This window comes from Hylobates moloch, unplaced genomic scaffold (assembly GCF_009828535.3).
Source record: "Hylobates moloch isolate HMO894 unplaced genomic scaffold, HMol_V3 SCAFFOLD_22, whole genome shotgun sequence".
NCBI lineage: Eukaryota > Metazoa > Chordata > Mammalia > Primates > Hylobatidae > Hylobates > Hylobates moloch.
The window spans coordinates 35,987,419-36,007,281 of record NW_026652297.1 but is presented as its reverse complement, the minus strand read 5'-3'; the positions used below and the strand labels follow the sequence as shown (position 1 = coordinate 36,007,281).

The window sequence follows — 19,863 nt, the reverse complement described above, 5'->3', positions numbered from 1 at the left end:
AAAATAAAATAAAATAAAATAAAATAAAAACAAGAACCAACTATATACTGCCTATAAGAAACTCCCTTTATCCATAAAGACTCACATAGACTGAAAGCGAAGGGATAGAAAAAGACATTCCACAAACAAAAACCAAAAACAAGCAGGAATATCTATATTAGACAAAACAGATTTCAAGTCAAAAGCCGTACAAACAGAAAAAGAAAGACATTATATAATCATCAATGGATCCATTCAGCAAGAGAATATAACAGTCAAATATATATATATAAATATATATAAAAATATATAAATATATATATAAAAATATATAGTATAATATATATTATATTATATATATTATATAGTATAATATATACTATATACTATATAATATATATTATGTAATATATATATAGTTCTTTAGAGAGTAGGAGAACAGAGAAATGCCTTTTTTTAAAAGAAAAATTGAATTACACTCTAGCTCAAGCCAGCTGAAGCCATTTCCACAGAGTTAGCAAATAAACAAATTCAGGAGATTAGGCACATATTTCTGAAGTAGTCATTTAATAACTCCCAAGGCAGGAAACTTTCTGTGATATTGTGATTTATAATAAGAAATACACATTTGGTCTTCATCTAGGTTCCAAATTTCAGAAGTGATACATGTCTTTTTGTAGGTTAATGAGATGACTGATGGTGGGGGGGACCCTTGGTAGCCTTGGGATGAGGGTTGATTGCCAGGGGAGCCAACCAAGTGATTGGAGGGTTGGAACTTTCAGCCCCACCTCCGTACTCCCTGGGAGAGGAGAGGGGCTGAAGGTTGAGTTGATCGCCAATCGCCAATGATTTAATCAACCATGCCTATGCAATGAAGCCTCCATCAAAACCCAAAAGGGAAGGGCCAGGAGAGCTTCTGGGTTGCTGAACATATCCATATTCCGGAAGAGTGGTGCACCCCAGCTCCACGGGGACAGAAGCTCCTGTGTTCTAGACCTTCTGAACCTCTCCTATGTATCCCTTCATCTGGCTGTCCCTTAAAAATATCCTTTGTAATAAATCAGCAATAGTAAGTAGAGTGTTTCCCTGAGTTTTAAGCCACTCTAGCAAGTGTAAATCCGAGGAAGGGGTGATGGGAACCTCCAATTTATAGTTAGTTGTCAGAATTTGCAATTGGCATCAGAAGTGGGAGGCAGACTTGTGGGACAGATCCCTTAACCTGTGGTTTCTGACTGTCTAGGTAGATAGTGTCAGAGCTGAATTACATTGTAGGACACTCAGTGTCAGAGAATCAGTTGGTGTGGAAGAAAAACCCAACACATCCAGCTCTGTGTTGAGTGTAAGAGTAGCAAAAACAATCTAGTTTCTCCTATCTCCTAGACCTTTTCTGGGTACATTCTTTCACTTCAGCTTTATGAAGAACTAGGGTATTTGGATTGCACACTGGTGCCCTAAAAGTCCAAAGATGTCCACAGATGTATTTTGATTGGCACAGAGAGTGTTTTCTAATAATTTAATTTGATGCAGTTAAAATCAGTAAATCTTTAAAATATGATTGTTGATTTCTCTTGAAAAATGGCAGCTCTAGGAACACTGGTCCAACAAGAGTACATTTTGAGGAGTAGGCTGCCCTCTCCCCAGTGTTATACTCAATGGCCAGCACCCAGCCAAGCTGGCCAGTCCCTGCTGGTGAAAGCTCTTTTGATTGCCCAAGGCATAACAGATCGGAGTTGGCAGAGGTTCAGGCTGCAGTGAGTTTGTACCACTGAGCAGCCAAGAGCCTGGAGTATATTTTTTTATTTCCTAGGCTTGCAAAGCATCCCTAATAGAATTTGCAAACACTTAGATCCATTTAATTCTTTAAAACCTCTAATCTCTAAAGGCCAACCATGTAAACAGACAGAGGCTGAGACAACATGCCAAGGTTAAAAGAGAACTGATCACATTTTTGGACAGTCCACAATATCCTCCTTTAAATGTAGTAATAAACAGAAATTATGCTGTATCCCATAACGCTGGCTTCTGGGCCAGATTTTTTTTTAATTTCCCCCAAATTATCTCCCACTCTACCATTTACTATTAAAAGGTATTTTGTAAGAACTTTTCCATTTTAAATATGAGCATCTTCATGAAACGAGGAGTAGGACAATCCTCCTGCTCAAAAGAAGGTTGTCACTGGACGCAAAGCATGCTATGGCATTCAGATTCCTGAGATTCATAACTGTGTTGCATAATATGTACAGCTGACCAACGAATTCTGAGTGACTGTTTCCTCAAATAGACAGCAAGCACCGCCAAAAGGAAATTTAAACGTTAAGAGCAATCATACCTAAACGACGGGGTAACCAAGTAAGAAATGGCATGCACAGATTACCATCATTTAAGACTGGGATTGGGACACAGCCTCCTTAATGTGAACAGGGAAAATTGTGGTTACTTTTATTTCTAACAAAGTCCATTGGGTTTTCTTCCTTCATCACAGAGAGGGTCAAAGTTCAAAACCTTGACCATGGTCTGAAAAACAAATCTCTTGAAATGAATAGCACTCAAAAAACAAACAGTGGTTCACGCCTGTAATCCAAAACTTTAGGAGGCCAAGGTGGGAGGATCGTTTGAGACCAGGAGTTTGAGATCAGCCAGGCAAACATAATCAGACCCCCATCTCTACAAAAAATTTAAAAAATTAGTGGTGCATGGTGGTATATGCCTGTAGTCCTAGCTACCGGGAAGATTAAGACAAGAGGATTGCTTAAGCCCAGGAGTTCAAGGCTACAGTGAGCTATGATTGCATCACTGCACTACTGGCTGGGTGACAAAGTGAGACCCTGTCTCTAAAAATAAATAAATAAAAATAAAAGAAAAACTAAAAACAAGCCATCAGGATCTTTATATACAAACCCCAAATGGTGACTAGTAAAGTCTTCCTCCTAGGGTTCAGGTAGGTGTTTCCTAATAACCCTGTTTCTTCGGTAATAATGGATTTGGCTGATGCAAGCAGAACAAGGAGAAAGATGATGTGATGCCCTGGGAAAACCAGGAAGGATTCCGACATTGGACACTTTCCAATGGTAAGATGAGCCCATCTCACTGCAGTCTTGTGGGAATGAGGTAATCAAAATTATGCTATGGCCTATTATGCATAGAATGATGAACAGATGTTTTTGATCTCCTCGGAGGAGCCAGCACACAGGAAAGGGCACACACAGCATGCAGTCGGGTTTCTGCAGCCTTAATGTGCATCAGCGTCACCCACGGAGTCAGTCTCTCAGGGTGGGGCCCAGGAATTCACATTTTTTGGCAAATAGCATAGGTGACTCAAATAGAGGTGGTCTGTGTACCCTGTTTGCATAAACCTTGCATATAAGTGAACCAGAAAGAACTTTCTAGAAATTGGGAGCTAAATCTCTAGAGCTTTCCTAGTGACCGGCACACTGTCTGGAAAGCAGAGGAAGGGGATTTGAGACAAAGTGGCTTGTTTTTTTGAGACAGGGTCTGGCTCTGTTGCTCAGGCTGGAGTGCAGTGGCACCATCACGGCTCACTGCAGCCTTGAACTCCCTAGCCAAAGCAATCCTCCTGCTTTGACCTCCCAAAGCAGTGGGATTACAGGTGTGAGTCACCACACCCAGCCTCAAAGTAGCTCTTTTTTTAGAATAAAACCTGATTGGCTACATCAGCAGGAGGCCAAGATGTAAAAATTACAGTGGAAAGAGGTCTAGAGTAAGAATAATGTTGTTGGAGTTCTTGTCTCCCATCAACTCTGACAGAGTAAACTTCAACAAATCATGTTACTATTTGTGTTTCTTTGGACATGATTTTCTACATGAATAAAATGAGATTGGCCTACAATATTTAGGTGCCCCATCTTTATTTTCTATTTCTTCCTAACAAATTACCACAAAATTAATGGCTTGTGTATTAGTCCGTTCTCACACTGCTAGTAAAGACATACCAAAGACTGGGTAATTTATAATGAAAAAGAGGTTTAATGGACTCATAGTTCCACATGGCTGAGGAGGCCTCACAATCATGGCAGAAGGCAAAGCAGGAGCAAAGGCATGTCCTACATGGCGGCAGGCAAGAGAGCGTGTGCAGGGGAACTGCCCTTTATAAAACCATCAGATCTCATGAGACTTATTCACTATCACAAGAACAAGACAGCAAAATCCACCCCCATGATTCAGTTACCTCCCACAGGGTCCCTCCCACGACATGTGGGGACTATGGAACTACAATTCAATATGGGATTTGGGTGGGGACTATGGAGCTACAATTCAATATGAGATTTGGGTGGGGACACGGCCAAACCATATCACCTTGAAACAGCAAAAGTGTATTATTTCACAGATTCTTGTGGCCAGAAGTCTGGGATTGGCAAGGCTGGGTTATCTACTCAGAGTCTCACTGAGCTGAAATCAAGGTGTCAGCCTGGGCTGCCAACCTGAATTCTAATCTAGAGTTCAGGGTCTTCTTCTGTTATGAACTGAATTGTGCTCCCCAAAACCCATACATTGAAACCCCAGCTCCCAACGTAACTTTTATTTGGAGGTAGGACCTATAACGAAAAGGACTGGTGTTCTTATATGAAGAGGCAGCGGCCAAATGTGATGGCTGATGTCTGTAATCCCAGCACTTTGGGAGGCTGAGGCAGGAGGATCACTTGAGGCCAGGAGGAGTTTGAGGTTACAGTGACCTATGATTGCACCACTACACTCCAGCCTGGGTGACAGAGTGAGACTCTGTCTCTAAATAAAATATAAATATTAATACTTTTTAGAAATAAAAATAAAAAGAGGAGGTGATACCAAAAATAATCTCTCCCCCTTCACTCCCACATGCTGCATGCAGAGGAAAGGCTGCAGGAGGGCATAGCAAGACGGTGTCTGACTGCAAGCCAGGAAGAGAAGCCTCACCAGAAATCAACACTGCCAGCACCTTGATTTTGTACTTCCAGCCTCCAGAACTGGGAATAAACAAATTCCTGTTGTCTAGGCCACCCAGTCTATGGTATCTTGTTATGGAATCCCAGGCAGACTAATACATCTTTGAAGCTCACATGGTTGTGGCATAATTCCGTTCCTCATGGCTGTAAGACTGAGGTTCCGTTTCTGTGCTGGCTGTCAGCCAGGAGCTGCCCTCAACCCCTAGAAGGTGCCTACATTCCTCACCAGGGTCCCTTGCATCTTCAAGTCAGCAATGGAGAAATTCCTACACACTGAATCCTCTTGGTGCTTCACAACTTTGTCTTCCTCTGTCTCTGACCTCTATATCTTGATCTAGATCTAGATTTAAAAAGCTCATGTAGTTAGGTAAGTCTCACTCTGATAATCTGTCCACTTTAAGGTCAGCTGATATGGGATCTTAATTACATCTGGACATATCTCCCTAAGCAGTCCATACATTCATGTTTAATTAAACAATGGGGAAGAGGTGTGGGTGCACCAGGGTGCAGGAATCTTGGGGGCCATGTTAGAATTCTGCCTACCATATACCTTCCAAAAAAATCAGCTAAGCTCTAATATTGTATAGTTTTATAATGTAAAGAAATTTCATTTTTTTATTTCATTTATAATGTCATATTTCTAGCAAATCTGGACATACTATACAGTACCACTGTAAAGTTTCTAATCTTATGTTTTTCTCCTCAAAAAAATAACATCTGTGGTCATTGGCTTTTCTAAAATTTTTTATTTTGTATTTTCGTGGGTAACATAGGTATATATATTTATGGGGTACATGAGATGTTTTGATACAGGCATGCAATGTGAAATAAACACATCATGAAGAATGGGGCATCCATCCCCTCAAGCATTTACCCTTTGAGTTGCAAATAATCCCATTACACTCTTTAGGTTATTTTTAAATATATAGCTATTATTCACTATAGTCATCCTGATGTGCTATCAGATAGTAGGTCTTATTCATTCTTTCTAATTTTTTGTACCCATTAACCATTCCCACATCCCGAACAGCCCTTATTATCCTTCCAGCCTCTGGTAACTATCCTTCTACTTTCTATATCCACAAGTTCAATTGTTCTGATTTTCAGATCCCACAAAAAAATGAGAACATGCGACATTTGTCTTTCTGTGCCTGACTTATTTCACTTAATGATTTCCAGTTCCATCCATGTTGTTGCAAATGACTGGATCTCATTCATTTTTTATGCCTGAATAGTACTCCATTGTGTATATGTATCACATTTTCTTTATCCACACATCTGTTGATGGACACTTAGGTTGCTTCCAAATCTTAGCTATTGCTTTTTTATTAAAGAGGTTAACCAGAGTAGAGATTAAAGGTTAGTAGGTTTTTCTTCCCAAAACCTCAAAAATAAGCAAAGAAATACATTTGGTCTACTAATTTCCATCTTTAAAAGGATAAAACTGAAGATATTTAAAATCATTTGATCCACTAGTTTTAAAATATTTCTTTAGCTGAGGTATTCTCTAATCAAGTGAAATCCTACATAGAACTACAGATAACAATTAGGCTATTCTGCTGAAGTAAGAAATGGAGTTCCACTTGGTCCACAGTAAATATAAAAGCACATCTGTGCATAAAAATCATCTGAAAGTCACCAATGTAATTCTACTCCCCTGCTATACTGAGACTTTCAAGTGTAGAGATAGGGTATGTCTTGTCAAGAGAAGACTATATTTTAAAATCAGAGGTAAAGTCAAACCTAGAACTCAGATATCCCAAGTCTTGATTTCAGGTCCTTTACAGTCATCATGTGTAGTAAACTCTGGTTCTTTCCCTGAATCTTTTCCCCCTCCTCAGCTTTATGTATCCATCATATAATTATCGGAAAGGTAGATTAAGACTACTTACAGGGAGAGAGCCTGATTATTTGAACCTAATCAAGGTAGTCCCTTTACAGTTAACTGGTTAAGGTAAACCAGACCTAAGCCACTGTATAAATAGCATTCCTTGGGCCAACATGATTGTGTCAGAAATTAGCATATCACCCCATACAGGCCATTTAATCCTGAAGGGAACTTTACTGCCAAAGAAAATCCCTGGCTGAGTGCAGTGGCTCACGCCTGTAACCACAACACTTTGGGAGGCTGAGTCAGGAAGAATTATTTGAGCCCAGGAGTTTGAGACCAGCCCAGGCAACATGGTGAAACTCTATCTCTACAAAAAATACCAAAAATTAGCTGGGCATGGTGGCACACACCCATAGCCCCAGTTACCTGAGAGACTGAGGTAGGAGAATCACCTGAGCCTGGGTGGTTGAGGCTGGAGTGAGCCATGCCTGCACCACTGCACTCCAGCCTGGGCAACAGACACAGACCCTGTCTAAAAAAAAAGAAAGAAAGAAAATTCCTCAGTCTCTTGAATCAGTAAAAGCCAGTCCTCACAAAGATTGATGCTGAGCTTTGAAACATCTCAGTATCTAACTGGATTAAGATAATTGGCCCATCGTGCATGTCTTCCAGAAGCAAAAGTAAATCATCACGACCTGAGAAAGACAACATTGCCCAGCCTCAACTTTTTATTATAATTTTTCATACACCACAAAGAGCATTCAACCTAAATTTGCCAGACATCAAATAGACAAGAATTGTCTGTAGTTAAGAAATAGACAACAGAAACAAACCCACAGAAAACCCAGATATTTTACTTGTTAGACACAAAATTTAAAATAACTGTGGTTGATATATTCAATTTAATAAGGCATGATGGAAATTCTCACAACTGAAAAGTATTTTAAAAATCAAATGAAAATTTTGAAACTGAAAACCACAATTATTTATATGACTCAACTGAAGATAGAATTAATGACAAAAAGATAATTCATAAGAAAATATCTGGAATGGATTATAGAGAGAAAAAAACTGGAAAATACAAAAAGTTTAAGAAATCTAAGGAATGTGATTAAAATGTGTAACAAATATAATTGGGCTTCCAGGATATGAGAGAAGAATGGGAATTAAGTGATATTTATGCCATAGTGCTAACAATTTTCCAAAAATAATGAAAGACACCAATCCACAAATTCAAAAGGAACTATAAACCCTAAGTAGGATAAATACAAAGAAAGTCATATCTAGGTACATCAAAGTAAAACTGCTGAAAATCAAGGAGAAAATGTTTAAAGAAACCAAAGTTTAAAAAAAAATTGGCTGGGCGCAGTGGCTCATACCTGTAATGCCAAGACTTTGGGAAGCCAAGTGGGTGGATCATGAGATCAGGAGATTGAGACCATCCTATCTAACATGGTGAAACCCCATCTCTACTAAAAATACAAAAAAATTAGCCAGGCATGGTGGCATGCGCCTGTAGTCCCAGCTACTCGGGAGGCTGAGGCAGGAGAATCTGTTGAACCCAGGAGGCGGAGGTGGCAGTGAGCCGAGATCGCACCACTGCACTCCAGCCTGGGTGACAGAGTGAGACTCTGTCTAAAAAAAAAAAAAAAAAAAAAAAGAAAAAAAATTACCTTCAAAGGAAAAAACAGTAAGACTTCGGCTAACTTTTCAGAAGAAAGAATGGAAGCCAAAAGATGATGGGATATCTTCAAGCGCTCTAACATAACATTTTATACACAATAAAAATACCTTTTAAAAGTGAAATTCAATAAACTTATGCTTAAACAAATGAGAAGAGAAACTTCACTACCAGCAGACTCATAAAACAGGAAAATAGAGAGGGAGAAAGAATGAATTGGAAAAATATAAAACAAATAAGGTGAAAGATTTAAACACAAATATTTAAGTAGTTATACTAAATTCACTCTGACTAAATACTCCAACTAGGAGACAAACATTAGATATATAGATAAACATATAGATTTAAAAAACCAAATAAAAAAACTTATCTCTATACTCCTTATAAGAGATACATCTTAAGTATAACGTCAAAAAAGGCTTAAAGCAAATGTTGTAATAAGATGCACTATGCAAATACTAACCAAAGGAGAGTTTGTATACCTATACAAATACCATACGAAGGCGACATTCTGGCAATAAGCATAATTACAGGCGAAGCATAATTACAGGTGTATAATAACAAGGAGACCATTGTAGCAGGAAGTTGTAACAATTTTAAATGCATACACACCTATTGATATAACCTAAAAATAGATAAATAAAACCTTGACAGAACTAAAAGAAGGAAGTAGACAAATACACAATCATGATAACATTAACATACCTTTCTGAATCGTTGATAGGACAAGCAGACAAAAAAAAATAAAGATAGAAAAATTTGAACACAATTAAATGTATCTACTAATATAGAACACTGACCTTAGCAACTACAGAAAACTCATGGAAGACTTACCAAAATTAAACATAAGCTGGGTCATAGAGCAAGTCTCAAAAATTTCAAAGGATTAAAATCAATCAATATGTTCTCTGGTTATAATGAAATTAAACTAGGACTCAATAACAGAAATGCAACTAGAAATTACTCACATTTTTCATAACACATTTCAAAATTACCCATGAGTCAAAGAAGAAATGACAAAGTTAGAAAATACTTTTAGCTAAATTAATAATGTTCACAAAGATGCAAACATGATAAAAATTGTGACAAACAGCTAAAACCATACTTAGAAAGAAATTTTTAGCCTTAAATCAGTATCAGAAAATAAAAGAGACCAAAAATCAATTATCTTATCCATACAAGGACCCCAGCCATTGAACTTTGGGTCCACCCTCATTTTGACTTAATTATATCTGCGAAGAACCTATTTCAACTAAGGTAATATTCACAGGTATGGGGGTTAAAACTTCCACATATCTTTTGGGGTAACATCATTCAACTCACAATACTTAATTGAAAATATGGCCTATCACATTTGTGTATAGATTTAATGCTCTCTTAATCAAAACTGGGGCAGATTTGCTGTGGAAATTGACAAGATGATTCTAAAATTATATGGAAATAAAAGCACCAAGAATAATCAAGGCAATTTGAAACAAAAAAATGTCAAAGAGCTTACACACATTCTACAATGTCTAAAATAAAAACATTGACATTGACAAGCATTAGCAAGAATGGAAGCAAGGGGAGCCTTCATACTCTACTGTTGAAAGGATAAATTGGAACTATCACTGTGGAAGATTGTTTGGTAGTGAGATAACACAAAGAATTGAAAAATCACGCTTCAAAGATTCAGAGATCTTACCCCACCATCAACAAATAATCACAAGGATATAGGTAATTGTGAGACACAGGAAAAGCAAGACAAGATGGTTGATCACCAACGGCACTCTCCAGTTTCTTACTTGTCATGTTAGGGGGCCTATAAGCAATGCATATGTGGCATCATGTTTACAAATAGAAGCTATTTCAGTTATGAAACATCTATACTTTATATTCTTTTTTGTTTTGTTTTTTGTTTTTTGAGACGGAGTCTCGCTCTGTCACCCAGGCTGGAGTGTGGTGGCGCGATGTCGGCTCACTGCAAGCTCCGCCTCCTGGGTTCACGCCATTCTCCTGCCTCAGCCTCCCGAGTAGCTGGGACTACAGGCGCCCGCCAACACGCCTGGCTAATATTTTTTGTATTTTTAGTAGAGACGGGGTTTCACCGTGTTAGCCAGGATGGTCTCGATCTCCTGACCTCGTGATCCGCCCTCCTCTGCCTCCCAAAGTGCTGGGATTACAGGCATGAGCCACCACGCCTGGCCTATAATTTATATTCTAATAATTACATTGCTTGGTTGACATTTTCCTGGAATCTATGTTCTGTAAAGACATGCATTCCAGGTACATTCACAAAAAGCAACATGAACTGTTCTAGTATATGCTGCTAAAAAGAATTCCCTAGATAAGAATTCTGCCACCAGTAATGACCATTAATGTCTTTGCCAGGAGGTCTTTCATTAGTGCCTTTACTAGATGATTTACCTGAATCACTTTTCCTTTTTTCCCAGGCATCCCCAATAAAGGGAGAAAATCGATTGCAGAATTGCTGCCAACTCTTTCCTTCCCAGGTAGCATTTATGAAAGCTGAACATATGCACAACCTGAATGCTCAGTATTTCCACTCCTATATTCTATTCAACAGTAATTAATTATATGGGCACCAAAACAACCCCACTTGTGGTAGCCTAAACTGGAAGCAACCCAAGTGTCTATCAACAATAAAAAAGAAAAAGAAATTGTGGTATATTCATAGATGGAACACCAAATAGCAATGCAAATTAATGAATTATTTCTATACCTAACAACACGGACAAATCTTGAAAACACAATCTTGAGTAAAAGAAAGGAAGCATCAAAGAGTACACACTATATTATACCATTCAAATAAAGCACCCATAAAAGGCCAAATTAAACTATGGTGTTGTAAGTCAGGTGATGGTTACTTTAAAGAGTATTAGCAACTTGTTAGGGGAATGGTAAGAGTTTCTAGGGTGCTAGTAGTATTCCATTTCTATGAGTGGTAGTTACATGAGTGGAATTCCACTTTGTAACAATTTATTGATCAGTATAGGTATGATTTGTGTGGTTTTCTGTATGCATTTTAACATTTAATTTTGAAGTTTGTTTCCTAAATTCCTCATTCTTCACCAACTCTGCCTGAACACCCACCATCTCATTGTGAGTAGATGATTTTGGATCCTACTTCACAGAGAAAAGAGAGGTCATTGGTAAGAATGCTTCTACTTTCTGGCTGCCTGATCAATCACTCTCCCTGCCAAACTCATCTGCATCTAAACCTAACCCAGCTTCCTCTCCAGGGACAGTGGAAGAGCTAGACCACGCTTGCTCAGAAAAAAAAAAAAAAACTGCTCTCTGTATTCAAAGTTGCCTTCTTGGGAACTTCATGCCATGCCCTGGTCTCCTCCTCTCATCTTTACCCAATGTTTTGTTTTTCCCAATAGCATCTATACTTATCAATTAGGAAAAAACAGACTATGGTCTTAGGTCTTCCTCTTATTCTCCTTCTCCCATACGGCTTCGTGAAAGACCTATCTGTGTTTGCCTTATCTATTTCATTATCTTACATTTGCTATCACATCATTGCAATCTAATTTCATCCATGCCATTCTACAAGATGCGCCCTGACCCCATTTGCTAGATTATAAAACTGGTATTTCTCATCCCTTGTTGTACTTTATTTCTATGAAGCATTTGGCATCTTCCTCTTTAAAAGCCACTGCACATTCCTCTCTCCACATTTCTTTACTACACAGAAAGCTCACAACTAGGTTGTTTGCATCTTCAATGTCAACAGGAGAATGTCGGCTGCTACTATTCTCTTTTAAAGGCTACCTAATTAGTCCAGACCCACTCAAAACGATCTCCCTTTTGATTAACTCAAAGTCAACTGATTAGGAACCTCAATTACATCAGCAAAATTCTTCTAACTTTTCCATACAACGTAACATAATCAAAGGAGTGATATCACATCGTATTCGTAGATTTGCCTGCACTCAACAGCAGGAGATTATACAAGATCATGGGTCACTGGGGGTCACCTTGGAATCCTGCCAACCACAAGGGACATGACTGGGAAAGACCTCCTAGGGAATGAATTTTTTATGGGGAACTTGTAGGATGAATGTGAGATTTCACCAGTATGATGGTTAATTTATGTGTCAGCTTGGCTGGGCTACAGTGTCCAGATAAATGGCCAAACATTATTCTGGATGTTCCTGTGGCTGTGTGTTTTTTAAGCAATTAATATGTAAATCAGTGGACACTGAGTAAAGGAGATTACCCTCCCTAATGTGGATGGGCATTATCCAATCAGTTGAAGGCCTGAATAGAACAAGACTGACTCCCTCAAACAAGAGAGAATTCTGCAGCACATGGGCCTTCAGATGGCAAAATCAGCTCTTCCTTGGATCTCCAGCCTGTGCTGCAGATTTTGGACTTGCAAGTCTTCATAATTGCATGAGCCAATTCTTTAAAACACAGCTTCCTATATACACACATTGCTATAGCCTGATTGCTTCCTCCCAAAATGCAGAAGTTGAAACTTAATCACCAATGTGATAGTATTAAGGGGTGGGACAGAGCCCTCAGGAATGAGACTAATGATATTATAGAAGAGGTGCAAGGGAGCTCTTTGGTCCTTTTGCTCTTCTGTCCTTTCCACCATGTGAAGACATGGCGTTTGTCCCTTCTGGAGGATGCAGCAGCAAGGCATCATTTTGAGAGCAGAGAGCAGCCCTCACCAGACATCAAATGTGTTGGTGCCTTGATCTTGGAACTTCCCAGCCTCCAGAACTGTGAGAAATAAATGTCTGTTTTTTATGAATTACCCAGTCTTAGGTATTTTGTTATAGCAGCACAAATGTGCTAAGACATACATCCTATTGGTTCTGTTTCTCTGGAGAACCCTAATACAACCAGAAAATAAGTCAAGGGAAGGATTGCGGATAGAGAGAACAGCAAATTCAGATACTAGAAGGTAAAAAGAAACATGGTTCTATTGCTTATAAAACAGCAGAGTTCAGCGTGGATGAAAAATAAGCATTCTATGGGGGAGCCATGCTGTTATAAGATACAGGTTTTTGTCCACAGTTCCTGGTTCATAACTCCCATATCCCTTGTTACAGTCTTTTGTTATTATGTTGAGTGTATTAGGCATCAGGGGCAGACTTCAGGAATCTCTTGGGCCTTCTCCTGCCTTCTTTTCACCCGCCCCAATGCAGGACTCTAATCTTCCCCCACCTTTCTGATTATGGATCTTAAGACCCTTCCCTGAGGGGGTCCTTCCTCATACCCTAGGGGAAAGAATGCTGACACCATGAAGCTTCCATAAAAATCCAAGAGGACTGGGTTTGGAGAGTTTCTGGACAGCTGAACACATGTAGATTTCTGGAGGGTGGTGCCCAGGGAGGGCATGAAGCTCCACGTTCCTTTCCCCATACCTCACCCCAGGCATCTCTTCGTCTGTATCCCTTGTCATTTTAATAAACTGGTAAATCTAAGTAAGTGTTTCCCTGAGTTCTGTGAGCCACATCAGCAGATTAACTGAACCCAAAAAGGGGTCATGGGAACCCCAACTTCAAGCTGGTTGGTCAGAAGTTCTGGAGGTCTGGACTTGTAACTGGTGTCTAGGAGGTGGTGGGGGGCAGTCTTGGGGACTGAGTTTCCAACCAGTGAGCTCCCAACCTGTGTTGAATTGGAGGAGGCCTAGCTGGTGTCCACTGCGTGACGTGTGGGGAAAAACTCCCCTACATTTAGGTCACGGAAGTCTTCTTCTATTCTGATAATTGTTGTAGTGGTGGTGTGACAGCAAATGAAGACCCAGTTTGAGAAAGTTCTTCCCTACAACTTTCTCAAACAGCGGCAAAAAGATGGGCGACATGGAGAAAACACGACTCTACTAAAAATACAAAAATTGGATGGGCATGGTGGCACGTGCCTGTAATCCCAACTACTTAGGAGCCTGAGGCAGGAGAATTGCTTGAACCCGGGAAGCAGAGATTGCAGTGAACAGAGATTGCACCACTGCACACCAGCCTGGGCAACAGAGTGGGACTGCCAGGGAAGGGAAAGGGAGCGAAAGGGAGGGAAGGGGAGGGAAGGGGAGGTGAGGGGAGGGGAGGGGAGACTACACAATTTAACCAGAGCTTAGTTATGGGGGGTTTTGCCTTCAGACTAAAGAGCTTGGACTTTGTTATTTAGACCAGTGTTCCCCACCATTTGTCTCATCGTGAAAAATACGGAAAATAATATTTGAGTAACAGAATGGAGAAAGCTGCTTCCAGCTTCTCTAGATCCCACTCAGTTGCTCAGAGTTCGCTGAGAGGATCATTTTCTTTCCACCGCTAAGAGCCAACACAAGTCCCAAAGTGCCTTGTCACAGGGCTCAGAAGTCGTGCCTTCTGCAACGACTAGCCTTTGGATGGGAAACGTTCCCCTCAAGGCAATGCCCAGGGAGTGGGGAATGGGCAGGGGGGGCAGGGAATCAAACTCTAGAAAAGAATGTGACGGATTTTAAAAAATATATATTCCTCAAAAGGTCTCATGGGTTTGGAAAAATTGAGAAATGTTGCATTCGGTATTTTTGCAGAAATACATAAATGCTTACTCAAATCTAATTGAGAGGGGGATAGCATCAAAGCAAGGGCAGAGGATTGAGCTCAGGAGAGCTCCTGCAGCCTCCCACCCACCGCTTCCTTCCCAAGGTGGAGCACTGTCCCAGGCATAATGGGCGACAGTATCAGCCACTGGTTATGGAACTCCTACTGAGCAGTCTGCACTGGGCATAGAGCTTGATGCGAGCTGTCGTAGCCTCCCAGCAACAACAGGAGGTAAATGATGATCGCCAGCAGCTTGTAGTTGAGGAAACTCATAAAGTAAGTTGTCCAAAAATACCAGCTAGTGAGTAACTTTGCTGGATTTAGCCTGCATTTGTCTGACCCCAGAGGTTGCATTCTTAAATCTGATGCCAAATCCCTACCAAATAATCCCAAGCACCAACTCTGTGCCTCACAAGTCTAAAGGTTTGATGGCATCATTTCATTCATGCCTCCAGACAGCTCCATGCGTAGACAGCAGGGCTATGTTACAGTTAAGAAGATAGAAAGCGTCTTCCCCAAAGATGTAAGTGCCAAAATCAGACCTCTAATTCTGGTCTCCTTAAAGTCAAAGTCTGAATTATTTCCGTATTTAGAATCTTCCTTCTGTAAGTGAGAAAAAAAATAAAAACCAAAATCTGGAGGCTACTAAGCAGACCTGGACTTGCTAATTACAAAGATGAGAGTTCGTCCTATGTCTCCCTCCTTTCTCCACATCCCTACTCACCTTTAGCCTTTTATCTTACCCCATCCCAGACTCATTTCCTTGAAGCACCTACATGCAAAACATCTAATCCCAGCGACTCGGAAAGCTGAGCCAAGAAGATCACTTGAGCCCAGGAGTTCAAGGCTGCAGTGAGCTATGCTCGCAGCACTGCACTCTAGCCTGGGCAACAGAGTGAGACCCAACCCCTAAAAAATTAAAAATTTAAATAATCCATCTTTTACACCTTGGTATACACTTAAGACAATACTTTACCTTTCTAGGGATATTCAATTTTAAGCCTCATTTCCAAACGTTGGAACAAACAGCCTCTCCCCCTGTTAGTTAGGGAATTTTAGGCAAAGATAGGTAGAAATTGATAGGGAAGCCTCCAGAAGTTTTGCCATCGATTGTCAACTCACGTTTCTCTGGCCCTCTGCAATCGGCTGTCTAATAATTTTCAAAATAAGAATACTTATTATACATAACAGAAGTTTTGTTTTTGTTTGTTTTCAGGACAGTTGGGAATAATGAGAAAAAAAATATTATCTAGTCTTCTGTGTTAGGGCTTCAACTCCCCCAGTATCATTGAAATAATCCTGAAACATTCACCAAAACAAAACCCTGTTATTCTGCCCTTGGACACAACTTAGGCCTGTGCTGTTTTCTACACTCGTACAACTTCTAGAAATTTTTCTAAACAGAGAAATGTTGGGTGTTCCCAGCTACAGTGGAAAAGATCGGCCTTCCAGAATGCTGGCATCTTCTCTTCTCGTTCTGCTTTAGAGACATCGTCATCACCTTCAGCATGATTTGCCCTTACTGAGAGTCAGGCATTCAATGCATACAACCTTTCATCCTCATGCGCTAAAGCAACCTCCGGAATTACGAATTAGCTCATTTTATAACGAGGCATCTGAGACTCCTGCATTGAGAACCTGCCCCCTCTTCCACCTGTCTCTCACCTCACTCCAGACTAAGGGGCACATTAGATACGGGGTTCTCAGGGGAAAAAGCAACTTCCTAATTAAGGAACAAAATCTGATCACTGTAGTTATTTGACACCTGGTTGTCTAAATGAAGCTTTATTGACTGAAATCTCAAATCAAGTGTCCTGGAGGGGGAGGGCATAAAAAGGCACTAAGCTTGTGTAAGACACACATTACACAGTAAATGCCCAAACTGATTATTCAAAACAAAGGGTAATTCTTTCTACGTTTCCATCCTCTCATTTATGCATAGAGGCTAATATTTGCTTCTATTTCCTCCTTTTTATATTCTATTATATATTTTCATATCTTTATAGAATATATTTTTCTATTCTGTTTCCTCGTTATATTGATTCCTTTTGATAACAATGTCAGAGAAGGAAACGTCTGGTGAGTTGGTTTGCGCATTTGTGAATTCAGCCCGCCCCCCAGTGGTGAACATAGAAACTGCAGACACGCACAGGGCACGGTACGAGCTTAGGGCATGATAGTTAAGGCTGATTTTCCCAGAGCCATTTCTCCTTGTTTCTGCTAATTGCAACTTCCAGCTCCAAAACAAGAAATCATTTCTGGAAAACAGTTCCTTTAATCCCAAAGTACACTTACCTTTGACTTTGTTGAGCGGAAAAGAGAAAGCAGATGGAGAGTGAGTCTTAATGGATAAAGATGTCGGTGGAGAGAGACTCAGTGCCAACTTTTAGGTTCCCCTTTCTGCCCTAAACCCTCCTGATATGGTTTGGCTGTGTCCCCACCCAAATCTCATCTCCAATTGTAGCTGCCATAATTCCCATGTGTTGTGGGAGGAACCCGGTGGGAGATAATTCAATCATGAGGGTGGTTTCCCCCATACTGTTCTCGTGGTGGTGAATAATTCACACGAGATCTGATTTTTATAAGGGGAAACCCATTTCACTTTGTTCTCATTCTTTCTTGCCTGCTACCATATAAGATGTGTCTTTCTCCTTCCACCGTGATTGAGGTCTCCCCCGCCATGTGGAGCTATGAGTCCATTAAACCTTTTTTCTTTATAAATTACCCAGTCTCAGGTATGTCTTTATTAGCAGCATGAGAACAGGCTAATAATACACCTCCCTCACTTCCGCCATCTCCATGCACTGAGGGTGTCAGCAGATGCCTGTCTGTCCAAAACTTCCACCTACTGCCAAACTTCACCCACCACCAACCTCCACCCACCACTGCCAGAGCTGCCCGAACAATCGTTCCCTCACTCAATTCCTTGTAAGCACACAGAACTCAAATCCACCAAGCTCATTATCTTTTCCCCAAAACTCATTCCTTCGCTGGGGTTTGCTCTCTCAGCAAATGGCACCCCATGACCTAGACATCTTCCTGTCCCACAGCGCTCCCATCTGACCGGCACGAGTCCAGCCCAGGGGCCACCTGACTGTCCCCAGTTTCCCCATACCTCTCTTTGCCACTATTAGTAAAGCCCTAAATGATCTTTCTGTCCCTATTCCTCTCCCATATGCATCCCTCACTGTTCTCTAGGTTGCTATCCAGTCAACTTTGTGCAATCTGTGTTCCTTCTGTCTAACCATATTAGACAATGCAGCTAGGCATAATTTAAGGGGGGGGGGAACAAAATATTTCTCGCAATATGTATGAGATCAACCAAAAAAGTGAAAATGTAGATGATAGATGCATGTGTACACACATAGGTACATCAGAGTGGAAAAGACCTTTCTTAACATAATACAAATACAGAAGCCATAAGGAGAGGATCAATAAATTTGACTGCAGACCAATTATGAAATTTAATAAAGAAAAATTATATAATAAAGGTATGTAAGGGATTTCTTGGCCAAATATCAGAGGATATGCCCTTTCCTTTGCTACATTTTAACATACATATATGGCAATAAAAAAATCGGAATTCTAAAAGGCAGTCAAAATCTAGTATTCAAATGATTAGTATCTACTCAAATTATTATTAAGCAATAATCAGGTATCACAAAAGCTGCTTTCTCAAACTTCTGCTGAGAGGGGCTCTTTCTTTTCATTGATACATCTGGATGATGGAGACCGCCCTCCACCCATCTTAAGAAGGACAAGCGGAGAGGTTTGTCCACCACCTAAGCCCCAAGGATGAGAACGGTTTCTTACCCAACAGTGAAGTTACCCAACCCCCTTTTAGATTCAAGTGGATAAGGAGGATGAGATGAAATTATAGCTCTTCCTACTAGGCTCACTTAAACTGCCTGAGCTTTCTCTAACAGTGATATTACAGAGTAATAATTCCTCAATGAGCAAAAGACTTTAGAAATTTGGAGTATATTTTATTCTTCTGTCATTTTCTCCTCTTATAACTTGAGTAAATTTATTTTTCAGAATGAAATTGCGCAGGTCTTGCTCTAAGAACAAAAAATGACAGTCTATGAAGACTCTGTCTCTCTCTCCAGGGAAAAAAAAGACTGTCAAATGTATAATAAGGCAAAGAAATGTAAAAGGCCAATACCGTATGCCCTGGCCATGCAGGATTTTTCTAGAAAGTCTCCTCACACAAATACCGAATTGTCAGCTTGAATAACAACCTCTCCATGAGCCCTGAAGGCCCCGGAGAGGTCTGACCTGACTTAACTACTTACAGACCTAACACTGAGAAGTTAAAACACAGGAGAGTGCAGAACAGGGAAACCTGTGACACCAAACTGAGAAGACAAAGCTTAGTAAAAAGCTCTGTAGGAGCCGGGGACAGGAAACTATGCCATGCTTGAGCAGTGGCCTCTGGGTAACTTAACCTCTCCTGACAGAAACACTTGATCCCAACAAGATGAGCCCCTCCCTGAAAGCAGGAATGGTGGAGGAGAAATTCCCTTCATAACAGCAAAAATTACAATGGAGAAGCCTTCCCTTCACCACTACCACCAGTAGCACCTCCCAATTCACACACGCACACACACATGCACACACGCACGCACACATACATGCACACAGCCTTTCCTCTTTTACCTCAGCACCATAACAAACAAATTCAACATGGCTGCCTCTCTCAGGGGAGGAAGCCCACAGCATGTCAGGGAACTCCTGCTTCCTCTTTCAACCGACCTCTCCATCCATACCTAAGCCAGATTCCTTGGGCTCTTGTGGTTGAGGTTTGTGTACCTAAAGCCTCTGAAATAGCCCAAATTTAATGTTTACTAAATTAACTTCAAGGCCAAACTGCACCCTGAACCAAAACTC

General features: G+C 40.4%; 1 pseudogene; it reads left to right on the top strand.

Annotated features, from left to right (window-relative positions):
- LOC116461772 (BTB/POZ domain-containing protein KCTD9-like) overlaps window positions 1-19,863 on the top strand; it is a 54,335-nt pseudogene that overhangs the window by 5,952 nt on the left and 28,520 nt on the right.